At 42.0% G+C, this 17,497-nt stretch overlaps 1 protein-coding gene across 9 annotated transcripts in view; it reads left to right on the top strand.

The window, feature by feature from the left end:
• The window catches only part of dip2c (disco interacting protein 2 homolog C), a 248,391-nt gene that overhangs the window by 85,265 nt on the left and 145,629 nt on the right, over positions 1–17,497 (top strand). Inside the window, 1 exon segment of one of the 9 annotated variants that reach the window (NM_001079142.1) lies at positions 17,017–17,343. The exons of the other annotated variants lie outside the window; for them this stretch is intronic. The gene's annotated coding sequence lies outside the window, so the exon portion shown is untranslated. 9 annotated transcript variants of the gene reach the window in all.

Here is a 17,497-nt window from a genome sequence, read left to right as displayed (position 1 = left end):
AACCAAATGGCACAGTTCTTAGTCACATGACCACTTGAAAATCAGTTGGTGATTGGCTTAATTCCTAGCCATATGATTACTGTGGCAACCCACTGATGTAATTCCTAGTCATGTGATACGTGTGACTACTGATCATTGCGGTTGCAAGATGACCTTAAGCAGGGTCTATAGCGGCTCCTATTTGTGGGCAGAGAGAGTATGAGACACTCCAGCTGTGTTTTTGCAGGAAGGAGCAAACTCTCTAATACTATATTATTGTCACATGTTTATAAAGCCCCAAATATTCCTCTGTGTTGTACAATAGAACTGCGCTGGCAGAATACTAGTTTTAGAGGTAGTGGGTAAATGTTATTTTGATAATTTTTGTTCTTTGGCAACCCAATATCCATGTCATAGATTCCATTTCCTGACAAGAAAAAATGTGAGAACTGGAATGTGGTCAGGATTGGAAAGTGATGCAACTACCCTTTAAAAAAATAAAAAAGCAGGCGTTGTGTGTAGCACATGGCAAGCACATTGTGTCGCTCTGTAGGAGCCAACGGCTTGACGTGTCAGTTCTTCAGGATTACAGGCCGTCCACACTTTGTGCTTTTTCAGCTGCAGAATGGGCTGGGTTGGGAAGAAATGCTAGAAATAGTGATAATTAGAAAATGTATTAGCAGTCTAATTCTATCAGGGTCCCTGGGACTAGAGGCACTTGGACTGTGAGGTGCTATAATAAAAGTCACTCGATTTGCACCACTTCTTAAATCCCTTCCTTATGCTTAGATATTTGCTTTAAAACAGGTTTCCAGTAAATGCTACTTTTATTACATATGTCTGCTCCTATTCAGGAATCATTAAGTGATTGTTTAACCATAGTTTGTCTGGGCTGTAGACAATATGGTCACCTTAAGCGTCATAAGCAGAAGCCACAGGAAAATCTAATCAAGGGCCCCAATCCATAAATACAGCTATTAATGGGATCTACTGAGGATCCTCAGGGTTTGACTAATCACTGAATCACCTGAAAACAAAGTGTGTGAAACCGTATGGCAAGGCTACTTCAGTCATTAGCCCTCAACCCAACAAAACATTTACTGGAGCTTCTGAAGCACCATATACACCAGTCTCCACAAAGGCATCCATAAAGCATTAAGCAGTTATGTTATACGGATATTACAGTCTGGGCCCCACTGGGGCCTTTCTGCTTCCAAAGCAAGTCATGGGGCTTGGGCTTCTTCTAGGACTCCATAACTACTTTGGAAAGATGACCGCTTAATGCTTTATGGATGCCTTTGTGAAGACTGGTGTCTATGGTGCTCCAGCAATTCCAGTAAATGTTTTGTTGGGTTGAGGCCTAATGACTGAAGTAGCCTTGCCCATAAGGTTTTACACACATTGTTTTCAGGTGATTAGTCAAACCGTGAGGATCCTCAGTAGATCCCATTAATAGCTATTTTCAACCGGCTAATTATATTATATTATGCTTCTTTAACTGATGCACTTTGCATCTTCTGGATACTTGTGTGGGGACTATTGCGCTGTGAGAAGACACGAGGGACATAGAATAATGGAGTCTATAGGTTGAACCTGCAAGCAGTCATTCTAACCTTTAGAGCAGGGGTCCCCAACCTTTCTTACTCGTGAGCCACAGTCAAATGTAAAAAGACTTGGAGAGCAACACAAGCACCATAAAAGTTCATGGAGGAGCCAAATAAGGGCTAAGATTGGCTATTAGGCAGCCACTATGCACCCTATCAGCTTACAGGGGCTTTATTTGGTAGGAAATCTTGTTTTTATTCAACCAAAACTTGCCCCCAAGTCAGGAATTCAAAAATAACTACCTGGTTTGGGGGCACTGGGAGCAACATCCAAGGGGTTGGTGAGCAACATGTTGCCCCTGAGCCACTGGTTGGGGATCACTGCTTTAGAGGAACCATGGAACCATAGTAAAACATAAATGATTATCCATTCTCCTGTTAGCGTTTCCCATTGACATACACAGACAGAATATAAATTGGTATGGTGCAATGGCCCTTTAATGTGGGATAAAAACGAAATAAATATTTGAAGGCAGGGTGGTATTACTGGAACAATCTCTGTGTGCATGTTGTGCCTTTGTTAATGGACCGCTGGGCTCAGAAATACTCACTTGTTCTAGGGAAACATGTTTATTTCACACCCTTTCGTCACTGGATTATTTATGCTGCTAGATGTGCCTCATATCCACACACTAAGCTTTCTGATAAAAAAAGAAAACACGATTCTTACATTGTGTGATAATCTGTCTGTATTGTGCGGCTTCTGTACCTGTGCGGCAAATCCACAAAATCGGCATCAGACAAAACCCAGGGGACAAACACTGAAGAAGTCTGTCTGAGCTGTAGGTTCTCTAGGCTATTTAATGTGTGCCTAGCGATGAATCTCCCCTCTGTCTACTTCAAACTTATATCCATCAGTTCTACTGCAAAGAGCTGGATTTAGGATGCTGCAAGCAACTGGGTTGAAAATCTTTGAAGCAGGTGATCAAATAGAATGAAAGCCATTGATATAATAAGCTTGTGCGCTAAAGTGCTGACTTTCCATAACATTTCTATAAGTTCAAGTTAGATTTTTATTAATTTGTGTATTTATTTGACCCTCTTACCTGTTATGTGAGTTGTAATTCTATGTGCGATATAAAGAAACACACGTACTTAGCTTTATCAATGATGTTAATGGGGAACAGTACAGTACCCCACTTTTGAAGTTCAAGACAGGCACCCATATATAACAAATCTGTATATATTAAACACACAGAGCTTTAATTAGATATAAAGTATGATTATGTGATTAAAAATGAGTAAAAATCAGCCCAGGTTTGATCCTACTTAGATGCTCAATTGAGGCTTACCCTGTATTGTATATGTCCTTGAATTTGTCTATAGGGTTAGACTCACTGGCTTTACTTGCTAACATCATGTGGCTTATTTTATTCTGATATAGGAATAGATGTAGATATATACAGATGTATTCTATCTTACTAGATAAATAAGTATATTCTTCCTATGGCAAGGGGTGTAATTTTATCACTAGGGTCAGACTCACTGGCTTTCTTTGCTAACATCATGTGGCTTATTTTTTTCTGATATGGGAATAGATGTAGATATATACAGATCTATTCTATCTTACTAGATAAATAAGTACATTCTTCCTATGGCAAGGGGTGTAATTTTATCTTTAGGGTCAGACTCACTGGCTCTTGTTTCCTTGCCATTATTCAGTTCCAGCCTGACAGCTTAAAGCTGATTAATTCACCTTGAGAAATTACTATTATTGAAAACAGGTTGAGATGTAATTGCCACTAAGTATTCTAGACAGATATTTCCAGACCATTTTGATCATTGATAGACAAATAAATAAAAAAAAAAAATATATATATATATTATACAGTATATATATCAGTATATTGAGAATATAGTACTTTTGCATGTAACAGGAAGCCTTTTCTGCAATTGGTGGAAAACCCTCGCTGTGAGTAGCTGCTGGGCCAGGCCGTGGCTGCAGAAATACGTTTGAGAAGCAGCGAAAGCAGATGATCCCATAAGTAAACAATTGCTGACACTGAATAGAGCCTGCTGTTTTGTATCAAATTTACCTTTTATGAGAAACCATAAACAAGCTGGGGGGGGAGTGCCGCCATGCAACTCATCGCTATTGTGAGCCCTTGCTGGCAGGTCACAGAAACACTTTATGCCTTATTTTTTTGTTTTACAACATTGGGTTTTGCTTTTCATGGCGCAGTTGCAGGTTACGAGGCGGCCATATGCACAATCCGTCAGTTGAAGGACGACGAACATATCAGAGGCTTTTTTTTTTTTTTTACCAATTCCATAATGCGTATAATCAGGTTCAGGCTGCGCACTGAAACATTTGTATTTCAATGTCACCCTATTCTTTTTTTTTTGTGATTCCGTGCTCTGATTGTTCTGTGGTTCATTTTCTTTTTAATGGTTGCACATTATTTGTTCTTTACAGTAGTTTCTGTATTCTTGGAACGATGGTGGAATGGTTTCCTTTTATTCTGTTATCTTATTATGTGCTAGACCAGTGATCCCCAACCAGAGGCTCAGGGGCAACATGTTGCTCACCAACCCCTTTGATGTTGCTCCCAGTGGCCCCAAAGTAGCTGCTATTTTTACATTTCTGGCTTGGAGACAAGTTTTGGAAGCCCAGAGACACAGTTTTACCCCAAGCAGAGCCTCCTGCAGGCCACATGGGGCTACCACATAGCCAATCACAGCCCTTATTTGGCATCCCCAAAGAACTCATGCTTCTGTGGCTCACCAACACTTTTACATCTGAGTGTGGCTCACAAGTAAAAAAGGTTGGGGTTTTCCAAACTAAGGGGACTCTGACCAAAGTTTACATCTTCAAAGGGAGCTTGAACCATAGGAGTCCTACAGCCATATAAACCTAAGGACTGAAATCCTCAACTGATGGGTTTCAGATAGGAAGCTGTGAATGCTGTTCCATAAACATAACTAAAAGGTCATCTGTAAAGTGTTATGGAATTGCCGCACTATGAAAGTAAGGATGAAGGCTTTGATTATCCTCCACTATAAAAGAAGTGACTATTACTTTTCCCCAGTAGAAATATACCAGTTATTCCAAAGGTTCTCTGCTCAACCTTACTCATTGCTTTCTGGTACAGGTATAGGACCCATTATCCAGAATGCTCGGGACCTGGGGTATTCCGGATAAGGGGTCTTTTCGTAATTTGGATCTCAATACCTTAAGTCTACTAAAAAATCAATAAAACATTAATTAAACCCAATAGGATTGTTTTGCATCCAATAAGGATTAATTATATCTTAGTTGGGATCAAGTACAGGTACTGTTTTATTATTACAGAGAAAAAGGAATCATTTAACCATTAAATAAACCCAATAGGGCTGTTCTGCCCCAATTAGGATTAATTATATCTTAGTTGGGATCACGTACAGGTACTGTTTTATTATTACAGAGAAAAGGGAATCATTTAACCATTAAATAAACCCAATAGGGCTGTTCTGCCCCCAATAAGGGGTAATTATATCTTAGTTGGGATCAAGTACAGGTACTGTTTTATTATTACAGAGAAAAGTGAATCATTTAACCATTAAATAAACCCAATAGGGCTGTTCTGCCCCCAATAAGGGGTAATTATATCTTAGTTGGGATCAAGTACAGGTACTGTTTTATTATTACAGAGAAAAGGGAATCATTTAACCATTAAATAAACCCAATAGGGCTTTTCTGCCCCAATAAGGGGTAATTATATCTTAGTTGGGATCAAGTACAGGTACTGTTTTATTATTACAGAGAAAAGGGAATCATTTAACCATTAAATAAACCCAATAGGGCTGTTCTGCCCCCAATAAGGGGTAATTATATCTTAGTTGGAATCAATTACAAGGTTCTGTTTTATTTCTACATAGAAAAAGGAAATCAGTTTTAAAATTCTGAATTATTTGATTAAAATGGAGTCTATGGGAGACGGGCTTTCCGTAATTCGGAGCTTTCTGGATAACGGGTTTCCAGATAAGGGGTCCGATACCTGTACCAGTCCAATCTTTATCTTTTGATGGCTGTGTTCCTTTGTCGATTCCACTTTTCGTGCCTCGTGTGTTGGGAAACATTGGAACATTTATTAAAGTTTCAACTAAAATTGTCCAAGAGAGTAACATTTCAGTGTAAGATTTATTATTTTGTACAATGAGAGAATGAGAATGCTGATTGGTTGCAATGAGTTAGTAGACCTGCTGCAAACTTTGGGACATATATCACTTGATTCACCCCCAAAGCGTTTTTATGTTTCAATTGATTTTCTCATAGTGGGCGTCATTGCACTAAATCTCCCAATGTTTCACAGTGCCGAGGGAAGGCTCTTACGCTAATGAAGTTGCAGTACTACGTGTGGTAGGTTATATGAATGTTATTTTTTATTTTACACTCTCCTATTTCTATAATATGGCAATTAAGCCCACCCTAAATCTCTTCTAGTTTAAAAATATGAAAAAGTTTTATAATTATACCTGCTGTGCTCTGTAAATACATTCTTTAAAGAAGAGCAATGTCCAAAAAGGTGGGCAGAGTCATGTGCTTTTATTCTCTGACCAGATGGGCGAGACTTCAAAAATAGTCTCTGCACATCAGAGATTTGGCATATTTATTTCGGTTACCCTGTCAGTGGCATATGGCATAATGGCATACGTTACATAGTTACATAAGTTTGAAAAAAGACCAAAGTCCATCAAGTTCAACCCTTCCAAGAAAACCCAGCACACAACCTATACTTGTCAATCTATACACTCACATACATAAACTATAAATACAACCACTAGTACTAACTGTAGATATTAGTATCACAATAGCCTTGGATATTCTGCTTGTTCAAGAACTCATCCAGGCCCCTCTTATAGGCACTAACAGAATCTGCCATTACCCCATCACTAGGAAGGGCATTCCCCAACCTCACTGCCCTCACCGTGAGGAACCCCCTACGCTGCTTCAAATGGAAGCTCCGTTCCTCTAATCTAAAGGGGTGACCTCTGGTGCGCTGATTGTTTTTATGGGAAAAAAGAACCCCCCCTATCTGCCTATAATCCCCTCTAATGTACTTGTACAGAGTAATCATGTCCCCTCGCAAGCGCCTCTTTTCCAGAGAAAACAACTCCAACCCTGACAGTCTCACCTCATAGTTTAACCCTTCCATCCCCTTTACCAGTTTAGTTGCAGTCTCTGCACTCTCTCCAGCTCATAATAAAACAGGGATTCTTATGATCAATAATGGGTCACTCTACTGGGGTTTCCATGATGTCCTTAAATACAATGAAATCTCTTCCTGTAATAAAAATAGGCAATAAAAAGTTCATTAAACCAAATGTCCAATCTCAACCTGATACCTAAGTGAAAAACCATGTCACTGAAGATATCAGAGTGAGAATTTTGCTGTGGATATGCCATACCTACAGTATATCAGAGTGAGAAATGGGGTGGCGGATATGCCACAGTCCCCGTGTCTGTGTAGGTTTCCTCTCTTACTACAAAAACATACAGGCAGGTTAATTGGCTGCTGATAAAACTAGGGCAGGGTCTGATGAGAATGATAAAAAAATAATTGTTAAGCACTTTGTATCGCTATATAAATAAAGCATAATCACTTGTTGGGTGATGATCTAATGGAGTTAATTGGCCATCAGCTTTCTCACCCATACTGAGCCATACTAAAGGTGGCCATACACGTGCCGGTTTCAGCTGCCAATATCGGACCTTTAGACTGATTCGGCAGCTTATCTGACCTTGTATGGGCACCAACGAGGGCCTCCTCGACTGACATCTGGCCTGAAATTGGAATAGGTTGTTTTTTTGTCCTCGGATCGGGGACTGCTCGTTGATGCGGCCCCTATGCCTGCCGTTTTAATTAAATCGTTTGGCATGTCATGCCCAGCCCTATGATACAGAGAGCAAGCTGGCACCTTGGTTGAGTAGAAGAAAGACAGTCTCACCCTCAGCAGAGTGCAGGAGAATTCAGTGAGAGCACATGAATGTTCTGGAATTCTATGCCAGGTGGGAGTGTTGGGGCAGATCCCCTTAATGCTCCAGGCTGCTGGGATACATTTGGGCAAACACAGGAAATTCAAAGTTAACAATAACTAATGTTGTATGTTGATCCAGGGAGAATTTACGATTGCAGTTATTGAGTGTTTTGCGGTGTTTTTCTTGGGCCAAATTTGTTAAGATCTTCTTAAGTACCCTTAATTATTATTATTTTGCTTTATTGATATACTGCTGACCACATTTACTGAATTCCTGTGCAAGTATAATTGATACCTGTGATTAATTAGTACCTACCTGCTCCTAATTTCCAGGTCCTGGTTTTGCCTCAGTGACCCGAAATGTCCCTGATGTGTAAAACCAGCTGCTTATACGTATTTAGCCAATACCTGTGTCCTGTGTGATAGTTTGTGCTGTATATTTTTGTTTCCAATTTATTATATTTCATTGGCTCTGTTAAATAATTGTGAAATAAAATGGAAAATATCAAAATGTATATTTTTTAACACATTTTTTAACATATTTTCCCCCAGTTCAGTTCTGTTGTGGTACATTCTCCTAGAATGTAAATAGTTAAAGGGGAGTGATGTAATAATAAACCATTCAGAATATAGTATTTACTGGTCACCATTGGGAATGCAAACATCTGATTGGTTGCTGTGGGTTATAAGCCCTGCAGCAGGCATCACCACTTTTATTATATTACCCCGTTAGAATGTCAGCTGGAATAGTTTTCCACCAATCTTGTTTCTCCCATCGCTTGGTGTAATGAGTGCCATTTATCAGGCAGGCATAATTCTCTGTTACTCCATGGTGACAGTACTTACCTCTACTTCATTTAAGTAAAAGCTTTTCTCGTCTCTCTCTTCTGGGTCCCATAGAACAAAATAAATCTTGTTTAAAAAAAATCTGTTATTGGAAACCACTAAAAGAAACCAAAAGGCATTGGTGTTTCTTAGCTTCAGAGTAATTACATTAGGGTCATATTATTATAGTGTGTAAGCCAATATTACCAGTGATGTAGCCCATAGCAACCAATCAGCAATTAAATTTGAACAGTCACCTACAAGTTAGAAAACAAAGGCAAAGATCTGATTGGTTGCTATGGGCAATGTCACCGGTGATGTTGGCTTACACACTATCATAAATATTCCGCCAAATTTATTGAATTGATGATATAGGGAAATAGGTGTATACTCTTCAGTACGGATTTTGGGGGCAGTTGTGAAAGTCATAACATTATGCATTGTTTGGAATGACAAAGGGGTTCATAGATGAGGGATCAGTCTTTCTGACTGTGGCCTGAGTTATATTTTTAGACAGGGATAGATTTAGAGATTTAGAGTAGTAGGAGCCACGGATGACAAGTTCTATATGCAGGTGCAGGGCAGCTCCATGGGTGCGACTATGGCCCCCTATGTATGCTACTGTAATACTGCATGAATATGAATAGAAATAGAATCAGTGAGGGATCTCCCAACACAAACATTTACATATACATCTTTATGCATCTAGCCACTGCCAACAAAATCAAGTTGTGAGCTAGCCTATTGATTTTGTTGGCTAGTTCAGAGTAGGCTAATAAAAACTAATTGCTATGGGAAAAAGCTTACCACCTATGTTTATACATAAGCTACATATGAGATTCAGACTAATCAAATTCATATTTTTGACGAACAGATTTTGTCTAAGCTGGAGGTCCTCAATCTTTCTTACCCGTAAGCCACTATCCTATCAAATAAGGGCTGTGATTTGCTATTGGTAACTCCTATGTGGACTGGCAGCCTATGTGAGATTCTGTTTGGCAGTACCTATGGTCTTTATGCCTCCAAAACTTGCCTTCAAGCCAAGAATATAGCACCTAGCACAAGAATAAGCACCTGCTTTGAGGCCACTGGGAGCAACATCCAAGGGGTTGGTGAGCAACATATTGCTCCTGAGCCACTGGTTGGGGATCCTTGGTCTAAAGGTGGCCATACACGGGCCGATTGTAGCTGCCGATATCATTCCCTTGGACCGATTCGGCAGCTTATCGGCCCGTGTAGGGGCAGGAACAAGGGACATGCTCGACCGATATCTGGCCTCAAATTGGGCAGATATCGATCGGGCAGGCTAAAAGATTTAGTTGGATCAGGGACCGCATTGGCTCGTTTACGCAGCCCCCAAACCGACTGCCCCATTGCCGCCATTATAATTTGATTTTAATTTAATTGGGGCCAAACGATTGAATTAGCCTACATGTTCCCCGATATTGCCCACCCGTAGGTGGGGATATCGGTTGAAGATCCGCTTGCTTGGGGACCTCGCCAAGCGAGTGGATCTTCACGTGTATGGGCATCTTAAGCCAACAGAGTGCCAACACTCTTTTGCTGCGTTGGAGTAGGGGTTGCCACCTCCCCGGGGTAAATGTGCTTGATGCCAGCGTTATTAAAAAGGTTGAAAATATAGCAAGGCCAATATTTGTTTTGGAGAAAAGGTGTCGACTCTAGCTGGGGTTGGCATGCACAAAGTGTATTCACTTTATTTGGATCAGGGGGATTATTGCCAATGATATCAGCAAGAGGTTTAAAAGATGATATCAAAATGGAAGGAGAGAGGATATTAATGAAAGGGATTTACCTGTGTATTTGAGCTCAGCTTCAGAACAGGTAAGCTATGACAAAGTATCTGAAATATTTTATCCCAAAACCGAAACCAAAGCTACATGATGTTTGTAGCTCCATTCGAGAAGGTACTTTCTGATGTAGACAGTGCGGCCATTGTAATGGTATAATCCCCAGTCATGCCATTACTCATGCTTTAAAGGCATTTCCCATAAGGATTAAAGGTAAACACAGTTAATATGGCAAAGGTTTCAATTTAAAATGGCATTTTGGCCTGTTGTACAGGGGGTGACCTAGTAGAGCTAGATGGATTTCATGAAATGACTGTAAATCAATTATTAGGAATTTTAACCCTGAAAGGTAGGGGATGATGGTATAAAGGAAATCAGGACATCTGTTTGGCTTCTCATTTGCCTTTTTGGATTATTGTATCGCTTTATGGGCAGTGGCACACAGTGTGATTGTGGGCTCTTCAATCCCTGCAGATTTTGGTAGCTCAGGGGGTGGCCCCAGTTGCCACCTGAAAGGTCCAATGGAAGCAGTGGTAAAGCAATTGCTGCCTGCAAACATGGGCTGTCCCTGTAACTTTATGCCACCCCCTGAAATACTAAAAATCAAGTGGAACCAAAGGACCCAATATCTCCTACTTTTCCATTGCCAGCACAGTGCAGTGCCACAGTCAAATGTAAAAAGACTTGGAGAGCAACACAAGCACCATAAAGGTTCATGGAGGAGCCAAATAAGGGCTGTGATTGGCTATTAGGCAGTCTCTATGCACACTATCAGCTTACAGGGGGCTTTATTTGGTAGGAAATCTTGTTTTTATTCAACCAAAACTTGCCCCCAAGTCAGGAATTCAAAAATAACTCCCTGGTTTGGGGGCACTGAGAGCAACATCCAAGGGTTTGGTGAGCAACATGTTGCCCCCGAGCCTCTGGTTGGGGCTCACTGGCATGGAAAGTGTTAAAGGTAGCCCCAGTTTTATTGCAGGTTATTTGTCAGTTTGCTATCTGCATGGCTTTATATTTCTTTTGCAATAATGAAACATATTATAAAGTCAGGAAGGAAATGGAAGTAAAAAGTCTGAGCGGCGAGCGAGAGCCACGTTTCTTGCGAGGCAGTTACATTTCATCTTCCCTGCGGTTTATCTATAGCTAATGGGGCGCAGCTTTATGGCCATCGTAAAAACCAGAAGTGATTTCTCTGCTCTTAGATCTGTTTGTTTTTTTGCTCTTCCAGAGAATTTTTGGTTATTATGCCGGTAATATATTTTTTTTAAAGGGGAAGGTAACCCTTAGAACATCAAAAAAAAGCATTATCGGAGGTGGGGGTAGTGCTGCCCATAGCAATGTGGCATAATACATAAACAAAGTGACTTTAGTACAATGTCCTATATCAGTGGCTTTCATAGTGGGGGAACTAAACTATCGGTTATTGATTGCTTTATATGTTACTCTGTATGTCCAATGTATGAAACCCACTTATTGTACAGCGCTGCGGAATATGTTGGCGCTTTATAAATAAATGTTAATAATAATGACTAAAGGGACACTGAGACCCCTTAAATAGACAGTACCCCCTTATTAGTTTTTGTAAACAGTAAGGATATCTTCAGTACACAGCTGATTATCACTGGGGACCTGCCATGTTGCTGGCCTAGACAGAGTTAAACATAAACATTCCGTATGATCACTAGGGCATGCTGTTTTTGATCAATTCCATGCCTCTGTGAATGAATTGTCAGCTCTTGCGAGCAGGGCCCATTTTTACGCTGAAGCCCATTTTTATTTTCCCCTTGACTTCACCCTGTTGCCAAATCTAAAATCCTAGCTGGCTACATTTTTTAAAAAATAGCATAAAATAGCATGAAAGCTGTATTCCATGCAGAGTATTCTTACAGAGGTTATGCTGCCCTTTTAACCAAGATTTTCCTGGCTGCGCTCTTGCGTTCCCTCCCAGGCCGGGATTGTGGCAGCGTGCTCACCCACAGGCATGTATAGAATATTTAGAACAGCTGCTGGGCTGCCTTCCATTCATATCGGGAGCTTCCGTTACAGCTGCTCCGACACACCCACCGCCATACAGTGAAATGCGCAGCTTTGCTCCCCTAATCCGGCTTTTGCAAGGTGGCAGGGAATGCCACCCACGTGCACGCTCACGCCCGCTCCTCTCTGAAGAAGACGGCTGGCATGATTAAAATGCACAGTGTCATATCAACACAAAAACTTGGATTCGGGAGTTATGTGTTTGATATAAAAATATACACCTTGTTGGGTGTGTGAGTGCATTACGGGCATTACCCACAGCTGCTTGGCACAGACAGGAATTCTTCGTCCCTATATTGCAGGTCTGAGTGGGCACTGATGTGACTTCTTAGTTATGTTCCCTGCTCACTGGAGCATTTTCTAATTCAATTTTTGTGTGTGTGCTCACCGTAATAATCGCACTAAGCTCAGCAAATCCTCGCTCAGGCGGATGTAATGGAAACAGGGTATCTTGAAGAAAAAATATTTATTCAGTTTATAGTAAGGATATTAGCCCACTCCTGTGGAATACGGCTGGCAGACTGGGATATATTGTTGCCAGTGTGACAAAACACACAAAATTGCCCCTCTGTTGAGTTGAGTGGTATTCACTTGGGCCAAGGCGGCACATTTGCAGGTCAGCAGATCGCCTGACCCACAAGTTCACTGTCAGGGTCCAGATTATTACTATTTATGTTATTTATACCCACTGGAATCATATAGGTGGGCAACAAAACCTTTGGAAGCTACCTGTGTGCTATTGGCTCCTCTGTAAATGAAGTGGCCCTAGTATCTGGCCCTCTCGATGCACACCATAGAAAGATAAATAGATAGATAGATGATAGATAGATGATAGATAGATAGATGATAGATAGATAGATAGATAGATAGATAGATGATAGATAGATAGATAGATGATAGATGATAGATGATAGATGATAGATAGATAGATGATAGATAGATAGATAGATAGATAGATAGATAGATAGATGATAGATAGATAGATAGATAGATAGATGATAGATGATAGATAGATAGATGATAGATAGATAGATAGATGATAGATGATAGATAGATAGATAGATCACCTTTCCATATGCTCCCAGGACCTCCTGCCACCTTTTTCGTGATCATGTTGCTTCGACCACCATGGCCTTCAGCTAGATGGAGATTTTTGACCTTCAAGCAGCTCTGCCATTAAACAAGTCTATAGGCAGCTAAGCCAATAATGAGTCAGGGCCCAAAAGGCTGTGCCATTGTAGTTTAGAATCAGTTTAGGAATAAATAAATGATAAACCTCACTAATAAATAAGTGATATATTCCATTTACTGATGATGGGGTTATTAAGGCCAAGGGCTTAGTTGCCTGAGCTGACCCTACATGATGTCGCTAGCTTTTGAGAAGAACAAGCTTAGCTGTCTAACTACTAACTACGTTTCCATGTCCTCTGTCTTCACTGCCTCTAAATGGGGCTGATTGAGTTTATGTAAAAATCAAGATTGGAGATTCCCAAGTGATGACAATATTTCCTACTGAGTCAACATGGGACCCTTTAAATGGTCCAGTATAGTCCAGAGCTGTCATGGGCCATTGCGGGCCATTGTATTACAAACACAGGAGGCTACAGAAATCTAGGGATCTATTAGTAGATGCCGTAAAGGCAAGTTTTCGGGGGAAATCTGGCCCTGTCTGCTTGACCCCCATGTGATCCTGTTGTTGGCCTGGGGCTGAAGGATCACGTCAGGCTGGTTTGGCCAATCTCTCCTGTGTATGGCCAGCACTAAAATAGCACCAATAGATGTTCATATGTAACATGGGTTCTTGTTTTGGAGACACTGATAGGTGGCTGAGTCTAGGCAAGCAGTATGGCAGATCAAGCTCAAATGTGGCAGAAAAATATGTTGGGATAAAATACATTAGAATTCTTCCAACACAATAAGCCATAGTTTCCATTATAGGAAAAATACATGAAATTGTCATGTTTATGTGTACAAAGTCATTTTCTTTTCAGGTAATATTCAAATAGAAAAAAGTTAAATTAAGTTTTGTTAAAAAGAAAAAACAGAACAGAATAATTTGAGAATGTGATTTTTTTGTTCTTGTCAGTGAAGCGGAATTTTGGCTGTTTATTTCGTTAGAGATTTGCATACAGCTGAGATGCCTCCAGGGCCATGTCTGTCATTGCTCTTAATATAATGGAGAAGATTAATGCTTTAAAGGAACAGGATGTATTTTGTGCTGGTCCTATGGGATGGATACGGTTTCCTCCAATCGGTTGTTACTTTAGCATCAGATGTTTTATTGGTTGTTTGGAAGCAGAAGTGAGAGACAGCAGTAATTATTCTGCTCTTTATTATAACAACAAAAAGGATTAGATCCAACTTTAAATGCCTTTTTGCTTTGGGGGGGTGTAGGTTTTTAGCTCATGTAAACTTATATGCCCCACTCAAGTCATACTCACAGCTGTCTTTAGGGGGGAGTATGGGGACTATGCCTGTGGGATAGCAGGTATAGTAGGGAGAGATGGTGCCTATAGTAGCAGTGGGGGGATAATAGCCTCTGGGAAGGGACTGGGGCTGTGGGATAGCAGGTATAGTAGGGAGAGATGGTGCCTATAGTAGCAGTGGGGGGATAATAGCCTCTGGGAAGGGACTGTGGCTGTGGGATAGCAGGTATAGTAGGGAGAGATGGTGCCTATAGTAGCAGTGGGATAATAGCCTCTGGGAAGGGACTGGGGCTGTGGGATAGCAGGTATAGTAGGGAGAGGTGGTGCCTATAGTAGCAGTGGGGGGATAATAGCCTCTGGGAAGGGACTGGGGCTGTGGGATAGCAGGTATAGTAGGGAGAGATGGTGCCTATAGTAGCAGTGGGGGGATAATAGCCTCTGGGAAGGGACTGGGGCTGTGGGATAGCAGGTATAGTAGGGAGAGATGGTGCCTATAGTAGCAGTGGGATAATAGCCTCTGGGAAGGGACTGTGGCTGTGGGATAGCAGGTATAGTAGGGAGAGATGGTGCCTATAGTAGCAGTGGGGGGATAATAGCCTCTGGGAAGGGACTGGGGCTGTGGGATAGCAGGTATAGTAGGGAGAGATGGTGCCTATAGTAGCAGTGGGGGATAATAGCCTCTGGGAAGGGACTGTGGCTGTGGGATAGCAGGTATAGTAGGGAGAGATGGTGCCTATAGTAGCAGTGGGGGATAATAGCCTCTGGGAAGGGACTGTGGCTGTGGGATAGCAGGTATAGTAGGGAGAGATGGTGCCTATAGTAGCAGTGGGATAATAGCCTCTGGGAAGGGACTGGGGCTGTGGGATAGCAGGTATAGTAGGGAGAGGTGGTGCCTATAGTAGCAGTGGGGGGATAATAGCCTCTGGGAAGGGACTGGGGCTGTGGGATAGCAGGTATAGTAGGGAGAGATGGTGCCTATAGTAGCAGTGGGGGGATAATAGCCTCTGGGAAGGGACTGGGGCTGTGGGATAGCAGGTATAGTAGGGAGAGATGGTGCCTATAGTAGCAGTGGGATAATAGCCTCTGGGAAGGGACTGTGGCTGTGGGATAGCAGGTATAGTAGGGAGAGATGGTGCCTATAGTAGCAGTGGGGGATAATAGCCTCTGGGAAGGGACTGGGGCTGTGGGATAGCAGGTATAGTAGGGAGAGATGGTGCCTATAGTAGCAGTGGGGGGATAATAGCCTCTGGGAAGGGACTGGGGCTGTGGGATAGCAGGTATAGTAGGGAGAGATGGTGCCTATAGTAGCAGTGGGGGGATAATAGCCTCTGGGAAGGGACTGGGGCTGTGGCATAGCAGGTATAGTAGGGAGAGATGGTGCCTATAGTAGCAGTGGGGGGATAATAGCCTCTGGGAAGGGACTGGGGCTGTGGGATAGCAGGTATAGTAGGGAGAGATGGTGCCTATAGTAGCAGTGGGGGGATAATAGCCTCTGGGAAGGGACTGGGGCTGTGGGATAGCAGGTATAGTAGGGAGAGATGGTGCCTATAGTAGCAGTGGGATAATAGCCTCTGGGAAGGGACTGGGGCTGTGGGATAGCAGGTATAGTAGGGAGAGATGGTGCCTATAGTAGCAGTGGGGGGATAATAGCCTCTGGGAAGGGACTGGGGCTGTGGGATAGCAGGTATAGTAGGGAGAGATGGTGCCTATAGTAGCAGTGGGGGGATAATAGCCTCTGGGAAGGGACTGGGGCTGTGGGATAGCAGGTATAGTAGGGAGAGATGGTGCCTATAGTAGCAGTGGGGGGATAATAGCCTCTGGGAAGGGACTGGGGCTGTGGGATAGCAGGTATAGTAGGGAGAGATGGTGCCTATAGTAGCAGTGGGGGAGATAATAGCCTCTGGGAAGGGACTGGGGCTGTGGGATAGCAGGTATAGTAGGGAGAGATGGTGCCTATAGTAGCAGTGGGGGGATAATAGCCTCTGGGAAGGGACTGTGGCTGTGGGATAGCAGGTATAGTAGGGAGAGATGGTGCCTATAGTAGCAGTGGGGGGATAATAGCCTCTGGGAAGGGACTGTGGCTGTGGGTAGCAGGTATAGTAGGGAGAGGTTATTATCATTATTAACATTTATTTATAAAACGCCAACATATTCCGCAGCGCTGTACAATGGTGCCTATAGTAGCAGTGAGTATAATAAATATTAGGAAGTAGCTGTTGTTTCTGAACCACATTACAAGATAACCTTGGTCACAGTTCATCCACATGTGATTTCAGTTTATATTGAGCATTTTACTAGTTGCCCCAAATCTATATTTAACTTGGTTGCGTTGTTGCTATTTTCGTGCTTTGTTCCACCCAATTTCAGTTGATAGCGGTTATTACTGGATGAGCCCTTCTGCATGTCAAGCTGTTCTGATTTTGAATTGCAAACTAGGATATTATGGCTTCACAGAGCCTGATGAATTCTCACTGCACGTTACAGAGCCGGTAATAGGAACCACATGAACCCTGGGCCGTGTATTACAGAAGCAGTAGTGCTTAGCTCTTCTTGCCTAATAGAATCAATATGAGTCCTAAAATTCTTCTGAGATAGTTTGTAGCTAGGGTATTTCTGATGTTGGATGTTTTTGTATAAACTAGTGGAAGCACTGCAACTCCCAGCAACTCCCAGCAACTCCCAGCATGTCCCACCTGCGGCTGAACTAAAGTAGGCATTGCGGCCCTTTTCTGTATACGGTATTTGTATTTTGCATTATCCTCGACCATTTGCCCCTGTAAGTGGTACAGCTTAGCCTAAAGGGATTCTGTCATAACTTTTATGGTATATTTTCTATTTCTAAATTACACTGTTTACATAGCAA

The sequence above is a fragment of the Xenopus tropicalis genome, chromosome 6 (assembly GCF_000004195.4).
Source record: "Xenopus tropicalis strain Nigerian chromosome 6, UCB_Xtro_10.0, whole genome shotgun sequence".
Lineage (NCBI taxonomy): Eukaryota > Metazoa > Chordata > Amphibia > Anura > Pipidae > Xenopus > Xenopus tropicalis.
The sequence above is the reverse complement of the archived record's forward strand: the minus strand, read 5'-3'. Positions and strand labels throughout refer to the sequence as shown.